This window comes from Eurytemora carolleeae, unplaced genomic scaffold (genome assembly GCF_000591075.1).
Source record: "Eurytemora carolleeae unplaced genomic scaffold, Eaff_2.0 scaffold255, whole genome shotgun sequence".
Taxonomy (NCBI): Eukaryota; Metazoa; Arthropoda; class Copepoda; order Calanoida; family Temoridae; genus Eurytemora; species Eurytemora carolleeae.
The window spans coordinates 219165-225647 of NW_019396838.1; the positions used below are offsets into that span (position 1 = coordinate 219165).

The following is a 6483-nucleotide window of genomic DNA, read 5'->3' on the forward strand; positions in this document are numbered from 1 at the left end:
GCTCAATTCCTTTAAAGTGTAAATCCCTAAAGATCTTTTTGACATGACAGTGTAAACATTAGATATTTCAAATGTTATCAGATTCAGTAGAATTTAGAGTTTACTCCACCAGGTTTCAATAATAAAAGGATAAGAAATTTTGAAATGAATGATCAGTTTCTTTCTAAAATGTTCTCAATTGCAAAATTGTCAACGTCTAAAATGCGAAAATGTCTGAATCTGAATCTGAATCTGTCAAGTTAAACGAAATTACATTATTTAAACAGATTTTGAGAGAAAGAATCTTCTTAAAGGAACAGTAAAGGAAAAATGAAAGGGGGTATAGGCTGAGAGCTAATCACTTTAGCTCTTGATCGCGACCCATGAAAGTCATATCTGATGTTCATGTCTCGAGAAATTGATATAAAACTGTGTCAAATATATACGAAAATTAATATATATACAATTTTGTATAAAAGTAGTAGGTTTAAACAGATTATATTCAGCAATTAAGCAACCAATCTGAAAACGATGATATCCCAGAGAAAGCTAATTGTAAATTATGTTTACTTTTATATTTGTTATTTCTATTTTCAATAGATTTCATTCATAATATTATTTTTACGTCCGTATTACTTGACCAGAAATTCCACCAATGGCAGTGCAGTAAAGTGGTCACGTGATACAGGCGGAGACACGTGACCAGTATACTGCTCTGCCATTGGTGATAGTTCTGGTCACGTGATTTAAGTTTCAGATTTTCAAAATTTTACATATATGAATTTTCGTATAATTTTAACACAGTTTTATATCAGTTTCTCGAGACAGGAACATCAGATAAAACTTTCATGGGTCGCGATCAAGAGCTAAAGTGATTAGCTTTCAGCCTATACCCCCTTTCATTTTTCCTTTACTGTCCCTTTAAAAGCTAATTTCAGGTAAATAGCAAAATGAAATTGTATCAACACTGAGAAGGTTATGGGGTAGGGGAGGGGATATCAAAAAAACCCAATATATAATATATGTCTATCTAAATATATATATGTGTTCGTTTTGTCTGACCAAATTGGCAAAAAAAAAATTAGGAAATCAGGATAGGCACCGTGGGAGCGACAGAACTTAAACAAATATTTAAATTCTAATAAAAAATGCGAAATCCTTTTAATTCTTAATCTTATGGCATATTTTGAAATTTACAATTATGTAAAATACATTTGGCATTTAATTACATGATAAAAACAAGAGATTCTAAATGTTAAATAATGTTAATTATTAGAAGGGGAACTTTTTCTAATGATTTTCTAAAAGCAAACGTATTAATTATTTATAAAAACTATGAAAAAATACAATTAACCTTTGCGTGAAGGGAAAAAAGAGAGTGAAAATAGACATAAAAAAGGGAAAGGAAGAAAAGAGTGATAAACAGAATAAGAGGGATAGAAAGAAAAGACGGATAACAGAATAAGAGGGATAGAAAGAAAAGACGGATAACAGAATAAGAGGGATAGAAAGAAAAAAAAAAGTTTGAAAATCATGAATAGAGTGAGACACGATAGACAGAAAAAAAAGTAATAGAAAGAACAAGATTGAAAATTAGAAAAAGATTTAAAAGCAGAAAAATAGGGAAAACCTGAAAAAGGGAAAAAAGATGTATGAACAGAAAAGAGGAAAATAAAGAAAAAGAGTGATAAACAAAAACAAAAGGAAAAGAAAGAAAAGAGTGAGAGCCACCCAAAGAGGGACAGACATCCAAAAGATGGATAGATAAAAAAGATAAATAGACAGGAAAAAAGAGAAAGAAACAGCAAAAAAGAGAGAAAGAAACACTAGAAAAAAGAGAAAGAAACAGCAGAAGAAAAGATTAAGAAACAGCAGAAATGAGAAATAGCCATAAAAAAGATTAAGAAACTGCAGAAAAGAGAAATAGACATGTAAAACGATTTAGAAACAGTCGAAAAGAGAGAAGGAAACAATAGAAGAGAGAAATAGATAAGAAAAAAGAGTAACAGATTGAAATACAGGGATAAACGGGAGAAAGAGAAAAAAGATAGAAAAAAAGGGGAATAGACAAAAAAAAAAAGAGAAACAGGCAAAGAAAGAAATATAAACAGACCATATGCTCGAGAAAAGAAATATAAACAGACGGTATACTCGAGGCAGTGCAAAAGCCAACGGAAGTTAAAATATCAAAAAAGAAAGTTTATGTACAGTAATCCAACACAAAGTTTATGTACAGTAATCCAACACAAAGTTTATGTACAGTAATCCAACACAAAGTTTATGTGCAGTAATCCAACACAAAGTTTATGTACAGTAATCTAACACAAAGTTTATGTACAGTAATCCAACACAAAGTTTATGTACAGTAATCCAACACAAAGTTTATGTACAGTAATCCAACACAAAGTTTATGTACAGTAATCCAACACAAAGTTTATGTACAGTAATTCAACACAAAGTTTATGTACAGTAATCCAACACAAAGTTTATGTACAGTAATCCAACACAAAGTTTATGTACAGTAATCCAACACAAAGTTTATGTACAGTAATCCAACACAAAGTTTATGTACAGTAATCCAAAGTTTTTTGTTTTGTTTTCAGATTAATTGATTGATTAAATAACTAAAGAAAACAAATTGCAATGCTCAACATTTCTATTCTAAAAATTTGGAAATAGCCTGGATCAGAAAATAATCTGGACTTGACTTTTAAAAAGTTTTTTAAAAATCATAATCATAAAACTGATTATGTAGCACAACAGTCTGAACCGTAAAAATCTAGGAAAAGTAACAAAATAAACATGTTCTATGTTATTATCGTATAATAATCGACTAATATTTTGTTGATTCAAAGGGGAAATTACAGAAATATAATCACTAATACTTTCTAGCATGTATGAAGGGTCTGTTCAGGAAAAATGAAAGGAGGTTTTGGCGTGTTTATATAAAATGCCTTCTTTTTGAGCGAAAATTTTATGTTTTTTTAAAAAGAAAATGGTATTGAAGGTTTTAAAAGCTAGTTTTTGTACATTTTCTTTACACTTTTCAGATTATTAAATGCCTTTTTTTCGAAATTAGAAAATGTAAATACTTTCAAACTAGAGGTTTTTGCAGTAGTAAGATTTGAAATTCTCATTTTGGATTTTGAAATCTCACTACCGCCAATACCAGAGTTTGAAAATAAAAGTTAAAATTTTATATTCTCATTTTAGATTTTGAAATCTCACTACCGCCAATACCACAGTTTGAAAATAAAAGTTAAAATTTTTTATTCTCATTTTGGATTTTCAAATCTCACTTTTTATTTTTTTCATGAATCTCACTACCTTAGAACTTGACACTATATACTTTTATTTTATAAAACTGGGGCATTTTATACCTACAGGGTTTTGGCTAAGCATTAAGCAGTTGATCAAGAACCAGAAGAGTTCTATCTGATGTTCCTGTCTCGAGAAATTAATATAAAACAGTGTCAAATTTTTATGAAATTTAAAAATATAAATTTTTGTATCAAATTGTAGGTTTAAGCAGATCATTTTCAGCAAATAAGCAACAAATCTAAAAACAACGATATCCCAGAGAATCCTGAAATACTGAGGTTTGCTCCTATATTATTTTTTTATTATATTATTTATTTAAATTAAATATTTTTTTTATTTTTGATAGATATAATTGATATTATGATAAATATGTCTTTATCATATGACCAAAACTCCCACCAATGGCAGTGCAGTTTGATTATCATGTTCTCCGTCAGTATCACGTGACTAGTATACAGCACTGCCATTAGTAAGAGTTACGGTGATACAGGCGTATAAATAATGTTATCAATTAAATCTATTAAAAAAGGTTTTTAAGGTTTCTCTGGGATATCTGTTTCAGATTGGTTGCTTATTTGCTGAATATGATTTGTTTTTATTTTAAATTAATTTTGTTTACAACTTGTTTTCACGGCTGGCGCTGGATTTTTGAACATTACTGGAAAACATGATAATTTAGTCTTTATTATCAAAAATCTTCAAAATAGGAATGAATGTTTTCAAAAGTAACTCTCAGAGCATAAGAACATTTAAAAAATTATCAAACGTCAACTTTCTACGAATGCGTCAAAAAAAATGATGATTATAGGTTGTAATCTTTGTATGATTTGTTTGGAATTAAATTGATTTTTAACAATCCGAGTTGAACATTGCAACTTGCTGAATTTGCATCGACGCCATCGGTTCTTCGGTCAGAGTCGATTTAACAATTTTCTCCTTAAAGACACAACAGATAGAAGTAAGATTAGTAGCAATCAAAATCGAAGAATTTTCGACGTAAGCCTATACCCCCTTTCATTTTTCGCGAACATTCCCTTTTATATATTAGAATATTAAAAGTCCACAAAATTATGAATATTAAAAAAACGGTCTCCTGAACGATGTCCATCCCTACTAGCATTATTAGTTCCGATAATACTGTTTGCTGTTTAGTGTTTACTGTTTACTGTTTACTGTTTAGTGTTTATACATTACAAGACAGGGGAATTTAGAGAATATGAACGGTTTAAATTCTAATAAATTTAATATTTTCTTTTCCAGAAAGTCCTGAAGATTCCTGCTGTATTGGACAAATATATTTTTGAAACAAATATTGCGTTTAGAACTAGAAAATAAAATACTTTAGAATAGAGGGATTTAGTCTTTACCACATTTTCCCCTATCCCTGTATCTTTGCAAACTAATGGTGTCAAATTTTGATATTTCAAGATTTGATCTAACAGAATTCATCTTTGGAAATATCTAATGTCTACGACTATTGTGCGTTGCAAAGATATAGGGATTATAAAATCAGAGTTTGCGACTAAGACTCAATTTCTTTTGAAAAAAAAAAAATTCCCTTTGGAACTTGAATTTGAGATTTTAAAAGAGGTGGAAATTCTTTGGAGATGGATATTTGTTCTACTAATTACTTTCCTAGACTGTATTTATCGGCAGGTTTAGTGCATAAATATTCTTAAGGAGCAAAGAAACTGATTTTTTTTTAAATTAACACACTTCTAATGGAAAATAAGATTTTTACTTGAAATAACTTATCCTTCAATAATAAGAATATGTTTTTTATTAAATTGTCCTCCTTACAACATTGCCGCGTAAATCAATAAATCATGTACTGCTTAAATCCTAGAAATTCAAGGAAGTACATAGACAGGATTTCGTTACAGTGGATATTGAATACAAATAAAGAGGAAATTGAGAACTCTTTTCATAAGATATTTTATTAATATTACATCGAAAAGAAATTCTATATTGCGACGACTTTAATACCAGTTTTAGTACATTTGCACGCACTTTGTTTATAGTCTCAAAGCTTTTTCCTCTTTTCCATTTTTAGGTCGACTTGTACGTAGAGAGCAAATATCCAATCAAATATGAGATATTAGCGCGATGTCTGCGCAACTATAGTAAACAGAAACTATTCCCAAACAACTTTTTTGGAATTGTAAACATCAACTATTTCTTTAACAAATCGCTCAAATTCTTATTTTGTCTCGAACATTTATAAAAGAAATGCTTTTTAATTATAAAATCAAGCATTTATGAATTAAAAAATTCTTATGTGAAGATTTTGGCCCACGATCAATAATACTATTTTGACACCCTGGCAAATTATTTGTAGCTTTACCCCAAAACAAAAGTTTTATTTAGAGTACGAGACTACAGTTAAGGAAAATAACAATTACAAGATGTGTACAAGCCATGCAAAGAGCAACAACCTCCTTTTCAGACATATACCATACCTTTTTGAAAGACTTTTTGTTTCTCCACTGATGTGATGTGCTCACTAGTTTTAGTGGCGAATAAGTAATCAATCAGGACAATAAGTACCCAATCAGGACAATAAGTACCCAATCAGGACAATAAGTACCCAATCAGGACAATTGTCAAACTTTCCCGCCAAAAATACATTTAAATTTACGAAATTAAAAATGCTCCGAAATATTCTGAAGGTTTGGTTTGGTTTGATTTGGTTTGGTTTGATTTGGCTTGGTTTGGTTTGGTTAATGTTCTGTCCACCCCGTGTGGCGGTATAAAACAGAATAAATTCGGGAGAATCTAGAAAGGTAGATTAAACGGAGGACGGCGGACAGAACGAGAATAAAGAGAGAGAACCGAAACACAGAATCCACGTAAAAGTAAATAAATTGATCACTTGTCACAAACTCTAAATTTTCTATCCTAAATAAAAGGCTTTGTATTTGGATCAAAATTAGTTTAATTAAAAAAATGTAGATATGTAAAAAACTTAGGAGGGCCAGCTAATTTAAAACAATCAGAAATAGTTAGGCTGTAGCCCTGGCTATACATCATTTTTTTAAAAATGATCCAAATTAAAATAACATATTGCTAAAAGCGGTTTTTAGCCGACATTTATTTCGAACTATGAATTCTGAATAAATAGTTGTAGTGCGAAATATTAAAGGTTTGACCATCAGGTCGCAAAGAAAATATTAGAAATGTTTG

At 29.9% G+C, this 6483-nt stretch overlaps 1 protein-coding gene across 1 annotated transcript in view; it reads right to left on the reverse strand.

Annotated features, from left to right (window-relative positions):
* LOC111709243 (kinase D-interacting substrate of 220 kDa) overlaps positions 1-6062 on the reverse strand; it is a 47765-nt gene extending 41703 nt beyond the window's left edge. Inside the window, exon 1 of the mRNA XM_023482870.1 lies at positions 5760-6062. The gene's annotated coding sequence lies outside the window, so the exon portion shown is untranslated. The remainder of the gene's footprint in view (positions 1-5759) is intronic.
* Positions 6063-6483: the final 421 nt, after the last annotated feature.